Consider the following 16,020-nt stretch of genomic DNA (forward strand, 5'->3'; position numbering starts at 1 on the left):
TGCCAAAGAGACCTTTCTCAGGACAAGATCTCCTATGTTGAAACGCCTTGGCTTCACCATTGCATCATATTGCCTAGTCATGAGGTTCTTGTACTTTGCTGTCCTGTGCTCTGCATCTGTCCTTACCTCGTCTATTAGATCGAGGTTCAAACGGAATTGCTCCTCATTGTCCTTATCTTGATACATCATCACCCTGTGATTGGCCATATGTACTTCTGAAGGTATGACTGCTTCGCTTCCATAAGCTAGCTTAAAAGGAGTTTCCCCCGTAGGGGTTCTCACTGTCATCCTGTACGCCCATACAACACCAGGCAACTCATCTGGCTATACCCCCTTTGCCCCCTCAAGCCGAGTCTTGATGATTTTCAACAAGGATCGGTTTGCTACTTCAGCCTGGCCATTTGCTTGGGGATGAGCGGGTGAGGAATAATGATTCTGAATTCCAAAGTGTACGCAGAAGTCCCTGAAGAGTGCATTGTCAAATTGTCGTTCGTTATTAGACACCAATACCTTGGGCACTCCAAATCTACACACAATGTTCTTCCATACGAAATTTTTAACATTCTGTTGTGTGATACTTGCTAACGGTTCAGCTTCCACCCATTTGGCGAAGTAATCGATGTCCACCACTAGAAACTTCATCTGCCTTGTGCCCAACGGGAAGGGACCCAAAATGTCTAGTCCCCATTGTGCAAAGGGCCACGATGCCATCATCGGGGTGAGGTACTCTGATAGTTGTCTGGGGATATTGCTAAACCGTTGGCATTGGTCGCAAACCTTGACGTATGCCTTAGCATCAGCTTGCATGTTTGGCCAACAATACCCCGCACGGACGACCTTGTGGACAAGTGACCTAGGTCCTGAGTGATTGCCGTAGGCTCCTTCATGAACTTCTCTCAATACGTAGTTTGCTTCGTCTAGAGCTAAGCATCTAAGATAAGGTTGAGAAAAACCTCTTTTGTATAGCACCTCGTCCATTAGAACGTACCTAGCCGATCTTACTCTCAACTTCCTGGCTTCGTCCTTCTCTTTTGGGAGTCATCTGTCTTTCAAGTATGATACAATCGGGGTCATCCAATTTCCTCTGCTCTCCACCTGTTGTACTTCTGGGATATCTATACTTGGCATATACTGAGTTTCATCAAATTCATCCATAAATTCATTTGCTGAGGCTTCCTTTGCTATGGTATCAACTTCCACATTCTCCTCCCTAGGGATTTGAACGAAGTCAGCTTTTTCAAATCTTTTCATAAGGCGCATCACCCTACTAAGGTATTTCCTCATCTGTTCTTCCTTAGCTTCATACATCTCATTCACTTGCCCCATGATCAACTGAGAATCACCCAGGACGAGTATATATTTGGCGTCCACAGACTTAGCGAATTCTAGCCATTTGAGAAGGGCTTCATACTCGACTTCATTGTTTGTTGCTTGGTATTGCAAACGAACCTTATGTTTCAATTTGTCTCCTTCTAGGGATTGTAGGACCACACCAATTCCACCTGCATGCCGTGTAGACGAACCATCCACATGGACGACCCATCTTTTAATGTCTTCCGTCTCATCATGACTTGGAGTAAATCCGCAATGAAATCTGCTAGGGCTTGAGCTTTTATGTCATGCCTTGGCTGATATCTAATGTCAAACTCACTGAGCTCTACAGCCAACTAGATCAATCATCCTACAGCTTCTAGTCTATTCATTGCCTTCTTGAGTGGGTGATCTGTCATGACATTAATGACATGTGCTTGGAAATAATGCCTCAGCTTCCTGGAAGCGGTTATCAATGCGAAGGTTAATTTCTCCATTTGTGGATATCGTCCTTCTGCTTCCCTTAATGCCTTACTTGTATAATACACTGGCCTTTGCACTTTGTCTTCTTCTCTTATCAATGCTAAACTCACGGCATGCAGAGTTACTGCTAAGTATAAATACAATTCCTCTCCCACAACGGACGAACTCAACAAAGGAGCCGTGGTAAGGTAGGCCTTCAAATCTTCGAAAGCTCTTTGACACTCGTCGGTCCATTCGAATGCTTTTTTAAGAACCTTAAAAAATGGCAAACACTTGTTAGTGGCTTTAGAGACAAACCTGTTTAGTGCAGCAACTCGTCCAATGAGAGATTGGATTTCTTTGGTATTTTGCGGGGGCTTCATGTCCATTATTCCCTGAATTTTATCAGGATTCGCCTCAATTCCCCTGTAGGAGACCATAAATCCAAGGAACTTCCTTGATGATACTCCAAAAGCACATTTACTAGGATTCAGCTTCATGCGGTACTGTCTCAGTGTGTCAAATGTCTCCTGCAGGTCGTCTAGATGCCTTCCCTCGTCTTGACTTTTCACCAGCATGTCATCTACATAGACTTCCACATTTCGCCCAATCTACGGACGAAACATGTGGTTGACTAATCTCTGATATGTCGCCCCTACATTCTTTAAGCCAAAGGGCATCATCTTATAATAGAATAAGCCTTGACTGGTGACAAAGGATGTTTTATCTTGGTCTGCCTCGTCCATCCTTATCTAATTGTATCCAGAGAAAGCATCCATGAAGCTAAGTAATTTGTGGCCCGTAGTGGAATCTACCAACTAGTCAATGCGTGGCAGTGGGTAACTATCCTTGGGGCAAGCCTTATTTAAGTTGGTGAAATCTACGCACATTCTCCACTTGCCGTTTGCCTTCTTAACCATTACTTCATTGGCCAACCAATCCGGATAGTACACTTCTCGAATAAACTTCGCCACCATCAACTTTTGAACCTCGTCTTTGATAGCATCATCTCTCTCAGGGGCAAACACCCTCTTCTTTTGTCGCACTGGCTTGGAGAAAGGACATACATTCAGACGGTGGGTAATAACACTAGGATCTATACCCGACATGTCCTCATGACTCCATGTAAACACATCAATATTTTTCTTCAAGAATTGGATGAGGTCCTTCTTAGCCTTCTCTTCTAGATCTGCTCCGACCCTGGTACACCTCTCAGGGTTATTTTCATCCAAGGAAATATCTTCCAATGCTTCGATAGGCTCTGCTACAATTCTCTTTTCTTCAATATTCATGGCTTGAACTTGTTCGTCCATGGCCAACATGGCCAGGTAACATTCTCTTGCTGCTAGTTGGTCTTCTTGCACTTGTCCTACTCCATGTTCTGTCGGAAACTTGACTAATAGGTGGTAGGTGGACGTAATAGCCTTCCAACTATTTAAAGTTGACCTTCTGATTATGGCGTTGTAGGAGGATGAAGAATCTACCACAAGGAAGTTCACGTCCTTGGTGATTTGTCGCTAGTATGCCCCCACTACCACTGATAATGAAATAGTGCCCACAGGCTGTACCTTCATTCCACCAAAACCTACCAGGGGGGAGTTCACTGGATGGAGCTGGTCTCGTCCTAACCTCATCTACTGAAAAGCTGGGTAATATAAAATGTCTGCCGAGCTTCCGTTGTCCACTAGCACTCTTCTGGTTGTGTAATCGGCAATACGCAAGGAGATGACGATAGCATCATTGTGAGGGTGATGAATTCTCTCAGCATCTTCGTCCGTAAAGGTGATCACTTGCTCGTCTGTGGACCTTGCCCTTAGTGATCGTCCAGAAAGTTGGACGCTCTACACCACCTTTAAGTATGCTTTCTTGGACTTAGACGACTGGCCTGTCGAACTTCCCCCTATAATGACTCTTATTTCTCCAAGCGGTGGTCGCGATGATTCTTCCATCTTCCCTTTCAATTTCTCGTCCCTATGGTCTCGTCCAAGAAAATTCCTCAACTTCCCTTACCTTATGAGATTTTCAATTTGCTGCTTTAAATCAAAACACTCGTCTGTATCATGATCGTGATCCCTATGGAAGCGACAATACTTGTTTCTATTGCGCTTATTGGGATCTCCCTTCATTTTCTCTGGCCATTTCAAGGAAGGATCATCCTTGATTTGCATAAGGACCTGCTCAAGTGGCACGTTCAAAGGGGTATATTGCTGGTTCCGCGCTGAAGAGCCTGGCTTCTTATTATCTCGGTCTTTCCTTTCTTCCGTCTGTCCTTTCTTTGGACATGAACCAGGATGGGGACTGGGGTTTGCCTCTACTCTCTCAGATCTCTTCCTCTTCTTAGCAATGATTGCATCTTCTGCATTCATAAAATTTTGAGCCGAATGGACGAGTTCAGCCATAGACTGAGGTTCTTTTTCATAGAGTTTACGTATAAACAAATCCGAATTTACCCCATTATGGAAGGCCGCCAGTAGGAGCTTATCATCTACCTTGTCCACACTCAGGGCTTCTCTATTGAAACGGGTGATGAACGACCGTAGGCTCTCGTTCTCTCCCTGCTCAATGGTCAATAAGCTAGACAAGGAACGCTTATGTCTTTGTCCTCCAATGAAATTATTAACAAACAACTTGCTCAGCTCTTCAAAAGAACTTACCGAATTCGGGGGTATTTTGCTGAACCAAACTCATGCTGGGCCCTTGAGGGTAGTAGGGAAGGCTCTACACATTATTTTGTTGGGAACCCCTTGAAGATGCATGGTGGTCTTAAAGGTGGCAATGTGATCAAACGGATCGCGTGTTCCATCATACGAATCTAGGGAAGGCAACTTGAACTTTGATGGTAGAAGGTGACTGTTGATGGAAGCCGTAAAGGGGGAATCAATTCTGTGGACCAAATCTTCTATCGGATTCGCCCTCCTCATAGTCTCTTTCATTTCCTCCATGAATCTCTTCATTTGGTCAATCTCTTCTTTCAAATGTGGTACCATTCGTGAAGTAGTGCCTCTTAACTGACTTTCAATCTCAGTATTCTCTCTATCATCAGAACTCTGTGTTTGTCCTCCTCCTTCACGTTCTTCACGTGTCTGCCCCCTTAGATTAATTTCCATTCCTAACTCTTGATTTTGGTGAGTCAACTCTACCATTGCGGCCGCCATAGATTACACATGTTGGACAGATGATGTCTGTATGACCGGTGCAGATTGGCGATCGCGATGAGGGTTGCTTGAAGCATCTTTGCTTCCCTGATGGCCTGGGCTAGTAGCCCTCGATCTGGTCTGTACCATCAACCTTTTGTCATGGAGAAGAAAACTATAAAACAATCTCTCCCCACAGGCGGCGCCAACTAATAACGATCAAGGAATCAGTGAAATGAACAGCACGGATAGTGATGATGTTGAGGGCCTGAAAGATAAGAAACTAGAGATTAGAGGAGACCATGGGTTGACCGGCCACAAACCCTTTGATGGTAAAGTTAGTCTTTTCTTTTGAAACAAAGGATTCTTACTTAAAGAAATGGTGTCTGGAAGTACTTAACCTCTTTTTGTCGGAGATTCGTGCCCTTTTATAGGTTTAGGAAACTGTTACCCGTTGGATAACTTCCCTAATTTTCATGGAGTCCGGAGAGTATAACATCATAACCGCTATAGTAGTTACCTTTTCATATCAGAACCGTTGTTAGGCTCGTCCTAAGCAATGCTAGACGGGAGGTTGTTCATCAGTAGGAGATCTCATCCAGAGATCTCTATGGACGAAGGACAAGCAGCTAGTCTTTGTATCCCTTGCAGACTAAGGACGAGTGGCTAGTCTCTTATCCCTTCTATGGACGACCTCTATGGACGAACAAGGAGTTGGTTATTTTTAGACACCATCAAAAACTAATGTCTTGGGTTTTGAAGTATAAGGCTGGTGGGCTCGGAGGGTTTTGGATTTTTGGCAGAGATTTTAAGCATGATTTAATGAAGGAGTGTGCAAAGATCGCAGTGATAAACCAAATGAGAAATAGGTAGCAGTACATCATTTCACTAAGACTAGTGATCATGATTTGTGGTATGTGTCAATAGGCTAGAGGATAATTTTTCATATAAATTAGTCACTAACTCGTGTGATGCACGAGATTGTTTTAAATCAAATGTTAACATGTTCAGGTTTAAACATTTCTCAAATTTCAATTATTGAAAGCTAAATTGGCTCTAATCGAAGACGAAACATGTAATTATGATGAAACTATCAAAATATTACCCATTAAATCATTAAAAATGAGATAAATACAAATATTATGAAGTAATATATTACAATAATCATAATGTGCTCTTACATTTGGTTTAATAAATATTACAAAAGAACCAGTAAATAGAATAAATATACAATTGTGCTCACATCTTCAAGCTTTATCCAATGCTTTTCAAGAATGTATTTCCTCCCTTTCTTAGGCTCTTCTCTTTTCTCAACTTCTTCAAGCTACTTAATTTTTCATCAAATTAGTATCAAGTATAACACCAAATTATACCAATTCATCAAAGATTTACAATGTAAAACCAAACACCCTTAATGTCAATAAACCAAACACTCTTAAGATTTACAATAGATTATTCACACACACAAAAATTTCAATATATCCAAGTTATAAATAAAATATCAATATGAATTGTGCTAAGGTGGAAAATGGTACTATCTTTTGCCATATATAAATACAACATGACCTAAGACCTCAAAAGCTTATGTGAAACATGTTTAAATTGTACTATATAATTTTATTCAAACATTAAGAATACAAAAGCCAAAAATTTAGATATTTATGGCATTTGTTTCAAGTTTATGCCAAACCAAAACTAAAGGCATGCCTAAGTGCAATTCACAAAGGCTTTATGGCTTGGTAGTGTTGTCAAAATTTGTGCAATCTTCCAAACAAAAAAAAAAAAAAAAAACAATCCAAAATGAAGAAAAAAAAAGTCAAAATTTGTGTGGTCTTCCAAACTAAAAAACAACCCTAAATAAATAAATAAAGATGAAGATGATATGTAAAAAGATGGGTATTTAATAATGAAAATTAAAAGGGTGTGAGTTAAAAGGGAAAAAACCTTGGGGGAGAATATAGTGACAGAGCAACCTTGCAAAACTATAGAGGAAATGTATTTATAATCAAAACTATATAGAAATAAACAATAAAAAAAAAGTCACAATCTCATGTTCATATTGGGATCTTATAGAGGTGCCTAATGGCATTAAACCTGTTGGTTGAAAATGGGTCTACAAGAGGAAGAGAGGGGTAGATGGAAAGGTTAAAACCTTTAAGGCAAGACTAGTGGCGAAGGGTATACACAAAAAGAAGGCATTGATTATGAAGAAACTTTTTTGCCAATAGCCGTGCTTAAATCTATCAAAATTCTCTTATCCATTATTGCTCATTTTAATTATGAAATTTGGCAAATGGATGTCAAGACTGCTTTTGTAAATGACAATCTTGAAGAAGAAATTTATATGAAGCAACCAAAGGATTCATAGCAAAGAAACAAGAGCATATGGTATGCAAATTGAAAAGGTCCATTTATGGACTTAAGCAAGCATCTAGGTCATGGAACATTAGGTTTGATCAAGCAATCAAATCATTTGGTTTTGAACAAAATCTTGATGAACCACGTGTATACAAGAGACATCAAGATAAAGTAGTAATTTTCCTAGTGCTTTATGTTGATGACATCCCACTCATTGGGAATGATGTAGGGGTAATGTCATCAGTCAAGATTTGGTTGTCAAGCCAATTTGATATGAAGGACTTGGGTGAAGCAAGTTATATGATAAGTTTAATTTTTACATGATTTTTATCATCCTCTTATTTATTAAAATTGCTAGTTTTCCTTTTTTTTTATTTTATTTATTTGACTTGATATTTATTTATATTTATCTATTCATTTGTGCTTTGAAGGAATGAGAAGATTTCAGATTAATCTACAAGGGCTTTACATGCAAAGTGGGGCTAGGCCAATTGAATCAAGTCAACTTACATCCAGCCAGGCATGAATTCAAGAGAAGACCAACCCAATTAAATTCAAGTCCAATTGGAGCAAGGAATCAAAGTAAATTTGCACCAAATCCAAGTCTAATTCGGATTAGGATTCCAGCCTGCACATCAGTTAGTATTTTTAGCATAACTTTAGGCTCAAATGTCCAATTGAGATGATTCAAGTTGGGCAGAAAGTTAATTTAAAGGGCTATAACTTTGTAGTTTACCAAAAGTCCGAATTCTAAAGTTAAATGGACCAAAATAGTCGGTTAAGTGAAGCCTAAAAATCTAGGATTTTCTCCAAACGAGAATAGGATTCCTTGACCTATTTAAAGGCTCTTTAGGGAAAAAAGAGAGAGGAGAAAACCAGAGAGGAAAAATTGGGTGTGCCGCATTTGAAGAATTTTCTTTGGAGTCTTTTTTAGGACAAAGGCGAGAGCTTCATGTTGATCAACCAATTCAGATGAAAGACATAAGTTTTATTTGTTTTCTTTTCTATTTTATTATGAACTAAATTTTATTTTCTAGAGTGTTGATGTGGTCTAGCAATGAACACACAATTTATATTCTGAGTTATTTTATTTTTAATATTTCCATGATTGAGTGTTTAATTCTTATTCTTAATGCTTAATATTTCTTTTTTACGAATTATTGATTGATCAATTGAATGACAATGAGACCAAGAGGTGATTTGTTATTTTAGTTCTAGAATTAAACACCATTAGTTGAGCGAAAGTAGAGATGCTTTACCACAATTAGTGTGTTTTTTCAGAAAATTCAAAGTACGTAATGAGTCTCCAATTAATTAAATTCACATAGAGATATGGAATTGTTATTTGAAGATATTTTTGATATTATTCGAGAGAAGATATTGAATACTTAAGGAATTTTTAATCATCAACGAGAGATTATTAGAATTTAATAATTAGGAAGAATAAATTGTGTGGGATTTGTTAGGTGAAATCAACTACTCTAGATCCATTCTTATTATATTTTTACACTGTTAGATTTTTATGCTTTGTTAATTCTTTTTATTCGTAGATTTATTTTTATTAAATAGTTTAATTTAATTTAGATAGTAGTACATTCCATTTATTTTCGATTTTCCAAATAGTAATTAATTTAGTGAATTTCGGTATTCAATAGCATAGTTAATCACTGTGGGTTCAACATTCGTTTTCTAAAAACACTTTACTACTTGTTACGATTCTGTGCGCTTGCAGATTATTTTTCGCAAACATTATATCCTAGGGATCAAGTTGTGGTGAGATCAAAAGAATAGGATGATAGGCTTATCTCAAGTTGGATATATAGATAAAATTCTAGCAAGGTTTAGTATGCAAAACTACAAGAAAGGACTACTTCCTTTTAGGCATGGAGTTCCTCTGTCTGATGACCAAAGGCCTAAGACTTCTGAAGAGGAAAAGATGATAAGACAAATTCCCTATGCTTCAGCAGTGGGAAGTCTCATGTATGCCATGCTATGTACTAGGCTAGATATTTGTTATTTAGTTGGCATGTTCAATCGATATCAATCAAATCCAGGACCAAAACATTGGGAGGTTGTAAAGCATATTCTCAAGTATCTAAGGAGAACGAAGGACTATATGCTTGTTTACCATTGTGAGGATTTGATATCTATTGGTTACACAGATTTTGATTTTTAGTCAGATCTTGATTTCAGAAAGTCTACTTCAGGTTAGGTGTTCACCTTGGGAGGTGGAGCCACTAGTTGGAGGAGTGTTAAACAATCTTGTATTGTTGACTCCACCATGGAAACTGAATATGCTGTTGCTTATGAAGCAGCAAAGGAAGTTGTTTGGCTTAAGAAATTCCTTTATGATCTTGGTGTTATAAGAATGGAACAAGTTCCAATCACATTGTTTTATGACAATAGTGGAGCAGTTGCACAATCCAAGGATCCAAGGAATCACAAGAAAGGAAAGCACATAGAAAGAAAGTATCATATTATTCGAGACATTGTGACTCGAGGAGAAGTGGTAGTAGCAAAGATTGATGGTGCAAATATTCTAGCAGATCCCTTTACCAAAGCCTTGCCCCAGAGGACCTTTGAGTCACGCCTAGAGGGAATAGGAGTTAGATTGGTACGCAATAGTCTTTAAGGGCAAGTGGGAGATTGTTAGGATTAGTGCCCTAAAATCCTATTGTACGATGCTGTGTATGATCTTATGTATGACATTATGTTATAAATAATGAAGTTGTTTTATTATCTAAAATATTGGTAACATGAATATTTAGACAATATCATATAGTCCTTCAGATGCATAGTATGTGATTCAGTCACAGAAGATATAAATCACAAGTTCTTTGTAAACTCAAAACCTTAGTTTGTAGTCGGTGATGAAATTGGGCATTTCATCTGTGAAGACTATAACGTGTCAACTAAGATGGATTGTATTGGTTATGGAAGTGGAGACTTCTAGTTGCTATGTTGATGTGTCTTAAGTGTATAAGACATAATGAACTAGACCACTGTGAGATTAATTATTCTATTAATAACTGTCAACTGAATAATAAATCTCTCGACTTTCATTTTCATAAACTCTCAATCCTGAGAGGATAGTGAACCCGATCATGAAGTGTAGGTTGCTTTGATATATCAAGAGTGAGATCTAATTAAACGGTCAAAATCTTAATATGTTGGGCAACCACACGTAGTGCTAAAAGAACACATATTCTCAAGATGGAATTCATAGTCTTTTTGTAGAGATATAAAATATTCCCTTGAGATAGGTTTAATGAGTTTGGTTATTCAGAATGTTAGGCCTAACCACTTTAGTAAAGAGTTACTAAAGTTTATATTTTATGAAATTTGATTTCATAAATATATGTATATGAATAACTTAAAGGATTAAATAGAGTACAAAAGGATCAAGAGGTAGTAATTTTCAAAGTGGCAATTATAAATTATAACTTTGTATTACTACGAATATTTTCATGAAGGGTTTAATTGTTTAGATAATAAAGTCTTGGGATTTAATTTTATTAATAAAGCCTAGAGTACAATTATATTTATATAGTGGTAATAAATAAATAAATATAATTAATGGTAACTTTGGGCTTATCAAGAGTTGACAGATAAGCCCAAAGCCTATTGGAGCTAGAGCTTTATTTATTCCTTTGGTCTCATCCCAAGCCACACACTAAAGCCCAATTGGGCTGGCCCAAAAGGCTAGCCCAATTAGATAATTAGTTGTTTATTTAATAAGAGTAATTAATTAAAGTAATTGTTTTTGACAATTATAACGTACGTATGATTAAAAGAGAAATATACAGTTTTCTCTAAACACATTTTGTCTTGAATAAGTGTGTACATAACTGATTAAGAGACCACACATCTTGGGCATATGTGGAATTGAGGTGAAGATTGAAGGTCTTCCCAAGTTCAATCTTCTTTTATTTTGAATTTCACTGCATCAAGGTACGCCTTTCTATTCTTTGTTTATAAAATTCTAGATATTCCATGTTATCTCACATGAATGAAGTAGATCCTTGTGTTGCTTCCACTGTGGGTTTTGTATAAGATGCAACACCAATTTTTTCCAATAGTTTCTTCGTGTGAGAGTAAAATGTTATGTCGTTGACTGTCAAATACTCCTATATGCCATCAGTATTTAAGTTATAGCAAGCCAGATTGTGAGGCCTGCACATAACAATAAATCATAGCTTTTTGTGTGTGTGTGTGTGTGTGTAAAGCTACTTAGAGAGAATGATCTACCTAGCAATGGTACCATTCAAAATGGATTTTTTCTGCATTTTAATTTCTAAATCTTATGATGAGCAATGTAAGTTTCATAATTTCATGGAAGGACAGTCCAATTATCCTTGTATCTTTTGCTAAAATATTGTTTCTAAAAATTCACACAATTTTAATTTCCTTCTTGAAATTTTTTTTGTCACTTCAGTTCATGTGTTTCCAACCATTATTTGAAAACCATGGGCCACAAGGGCCTAATGGATGTAAGCCATGGGCCAACCATCATTTGAAAACATTCACTTTTGAAAAGGGTTATTTAATGATAAACATAATGAAAAAAATCTCTAGAAGTGTTTTAATAAAAATCTCATGAGGTTTTAGTGAAAAAAATTCCTAGAAGGGTTTTTATGGAAATCCCATGATTTTGAAGAAAGAGTTCCCATAAGGGTTTTTGTTAAAATCTCATGAGTTTTTGATGAAAATGCCCTTAGAAGGATTTTTGAGTGAGAAATCCCTAGGAGAGATTTGATAAACATCTCATGAGTTTTTGATGAAAATGCCCTTAGAAGGATTTTTGTGAAAATCCCTTGATTTTTGAGTGAGAAATCCCTAGGAGAGATTTAATAAACATCACATGATTTTTATGATTTGGTCCCTAGAAGGGGTTTAATAAAAATCTCATGTGTTTGTTGTGTATTAGAGGTAGAAGACAAAATTTCATCTATATATAATATATTAAAATGGTTGTAACATTTAATATTAGAGGTAAGTATTTTGGTCGTTTTAGTGTTTCGAAAGTATTTTGATCATTTTAGAGGTTTCGAGATATTTGTTTTTTGTCATTTTTCAAGTTTTAGGGTACTTTTCGTCATTTTAGAGGTATCAAGGTATTTTTGCTCATTTTAGATGTTTTGGGGAATTTTGGTCATTTCATAGGTTTCATAGTATTTTGGTTGTTTGTGAGGTTTCTGGGTTATTTTATTAATTTATTCGGTTTTTGGGGTATATTCGTCATTTTAGAGGTTTTAGTAATTTTTAGGGTTTCAAGGGAATTTTGTTCGTTTAAGAGATTTCAATTGTATTTTGACTAAGGTTTAGGGGTATATTTGTCATTTTTAGAGGTTTTGAGGGTATTTGGCTTATTTTTGAGGTTTCAATGGTATTTTGGTCAATTTTAAAGTTTTGGGGGACATTTTGGTCATTTTTTAGGTTTTTGGGATATTTTGGACATTCGTGGTGCATTTTAATCATTTTGGAAGTTCTAAGGGTATTTTGGTCATTTTAGTGTGGGAAATTTTGACAAAAATACCCTTGAAATCACTGGAATCGCCAAAATGAGTAGTCGAATCTCGATACCTCGTAAATGACCAAAATGCGCCAAACATCTAAAATGATTAAAAAATACACCTCGACATCACTAAAATGAGCAAAATGCCCCAAAATCCTCTACAATGAGCAAAAAAAAAACTTGAAACTGACCAAAATACTTCCAAAATCTAAAAAAAATGAACAAAATGCCCCTGAAACCTAAAATTACCAAAATTACCTAGGAAACCTCTAAACTGGCCAAAACACCCAAAAACCTATAAAATGACCCCAAAAAAATATACCCAAACCTCTAAAATGACCAGCATTCCATTGAAATCTATCAAATGACCAAAATATATTAAAATATTTAAAATGACCAAAATACTCTTTTAACCTCTAAAATGGTCAAAAAATATCCTAAAACCTCAAAAATGACCACAATACCCCTGAAACCACTTAATGACACAATATAACCCATAAATTTTGGTTATTTGGAAGGTTTCAAGTATTATAGGCCCGTTTAAAAGTTTCAAGGTATTTAGTCATGTAGATGGTTTTGGGATATTTTGGTAATTTTAGAGGTTTCAGGTTTTCGTGCTCATTCTAGAGGATTTGATGTCATTTTGGTCATTTTTGCGATTTTGGGGGTATTTTAATCATTTTACAGGTTTTGGGGTATTTCTGATCATTTTAGCGATTTCACAATATTTTGGTCATTTTAGAGGTTCAGGGTATTTTTGCTCATTCTAGAGGAATTGAGGGCATTTTTGGTCATTTTGTGATTTTGGGGGTATCATTTTAATCCTTTTACAGGTTTTGGGGTATTTTTGACTTCTAGAGTTTTCGGGGCATTTTTGGTCATTTTTACTGTTTTTGAGGTATTTTTTTATCATTTGAGAGGTTTAGGGATAATTTGGTCATTCAAGTGGTTTCGATGTATTTTTGGCTGTTCTAAAGTTTTGAGGCATTTTTTTCATTTTAATGGGTTCGGGTTGGGGGGGGGGGGTAATTTTGGTCATTCTAATGATTTCTGGGGTATATTTGTTAATATAGTGGTTTTACGATTATTTTCATCATTTTAGAGGTTTAACAAGTATTTGGTCATTTCTGAGGTTTCAAATGTATTTTGGTCATTCAAGTGGTTTCAGAGTATTTTTTGTCATTTTAGAGGTAAGTAGTTTGGTCATTTTAGTGGTTTCGAAAGTATTTTGTTCATTTTGGTGGTTTCGAGATATTTTGGTCATTTGAGGTTTTATGGTTATTTTAGTAATTTACTAGGTTTAAGGGTTTTTTTTTTCGTCATTTTAGAAGATTGGGGGGTATTTTGGTCATTTCCAAGTTTTCAAGGGCATTTGTTCGTTTGAGATATTTCAAGTGTATTTTGGCTAAGGTTTAGGGGTATTTTTCTCATTTTCAAAGGTTTCGAGGGTATTTTGCTTATTTTTTAGATTTCAATGGTATTTTAGTCATTTTAAAAGTTTGGGGGGGGGGGGTGGTTGGGCTTATTGTGGTCATTTTGTAGGTTTTGGGGGCATTTTGGTATTTTGGACATTTGTGGCGCATTTTAGTCATTTTGGTAGTATGTATTTTGGCCATTTTAGAGGTTTTGGGGTATTTTAAGGGTTTTTTTGATATTTTGGTAATTCTCACAAGTAAAATAAAATTTTCTTTTCTAGTGTGGGAAATTTTGACGATGAAATTACTAGAATTGCCAATATACCCCTAAAATAACCAAAATTACCAAAATATCCCCAAAACCACAAAACGTCAAAAAAAAAAAAAAAAAAAAAACTCTGAAACCTCTTATTTGACCAAAATAACCCCAAAATTTCTAAAATGACTAAAATAAATTCAAAACCTCTAAATTGACCAAAACACCCCATAAATGGCTAGAATGAACAGTTAAATCTCAATACCATGACCAAAATACCCCAGAAATGGCTCGAATGAGCAGTCAAATCTCGATAGCTTGTGAATGATCAAAATACCCCAAACATCTAAAATGATTAAAAAATACACCTCGACATCGCTAAGATGTCCAAAATGTCCTAAAATCCTCTAAAATGAGCAAAAAAACTTGAAACTGACCAAAATACCCTTAAAATCTAAAAAATGAACAAAATACCCCAGAAACTTCAAATGACCAAAAATGCCCACGAAACCTCTAAACTTGTAAAAACACCCAAAAACCTATAAAATGACCAAAAACATACACAAATCTCTAAAATGACTAGTATTCCCTTGAAATCTTTAAAATGACCAAAATATATTAAAATATTTAAAATGACCAAATTACTCTTTAACCTTTAAAATAGTCAAAGAAAATTCTAAAATCTCAAAAATGACCACAATACCTCTAAAACCACTTAATGACACAGTATAACCCGAAAATTTTAGTTATTATGATAGTTTCGAGTATTTTAGGCCCATTTAAAAGTTTCAAGGCATTTAGTCATTTACATGGTTTGGGATATTTTGGTCATTTTTATAGGTTTCAGACTTTCGTGCTCATTCTAGAGGATTTGATGTCGTTTTGGTCATTTTATTTATTTATTTTGGGGGTATTTTAATCATTTTACAGGTTTTGGGGTAATTCTAATCATTTTAGCGATTTCGCGGTATTTTGGTCATTTTAGAGGTTCAGGGTCTTTTTGCTCATTCTAGAGGAAATGAGGGCATTTTGGTAATTTTGTGATTTTGGGGTATCATTTTAATCCTTTTACAGATTTTGGGTTATTTTTGTCTTCTAGAATTTTCGGGGTATTTTCGGTCATTTTTATTGTTTTCGAGCTATTTTTGGTCATTTGAGAGGTTTAGGGTAATTTGGTCATTCAAGTGGTTTCAATGTATTTTTTTGTTGTTCTGAAGTTTTAAGGCATTTTGTTCAATTTAATGGTTTCGGGTGGGGGTGGGGGGGTAATTTTGGTCATTCTAATGATTTTCGGTGTATTTTTGTTAATATAGTGGTTTTTGGATTATTTTAGTCATTTTAGAGGTTTTATAGGTATTTGGTCATTTTTGAGGCTTCAAATGTATTTTGGTTATTCTAGTGGTTTTAGAGTATTTTTCGTCATTTTAGAGGTAAGTATTTTGGTCATTTTAGTGGTTTCGAAAGTATTTTGTTCATTTTGGAGGTTTCGAGATATTTTGGTCGTTTGAGGTTTTGGGGTATTTGTTCTTTTGAGAGATTTCAAGTGTATTTGTTCTTTATAGGTATTTG

Source organism: Quercus robur, chromosome 7, assembly GCF_932294415.1.
Source record: "Quercus robur chromosome 7, dhQueRobu3.1, whole genome shotgun sequence".
NCBI classification, from domain to species: Eukaryota; Viridiplantae; Streptophyta; class Magnoliopsida; order Fagales; family Fagaceae; genus Quercus; species Quercus robur.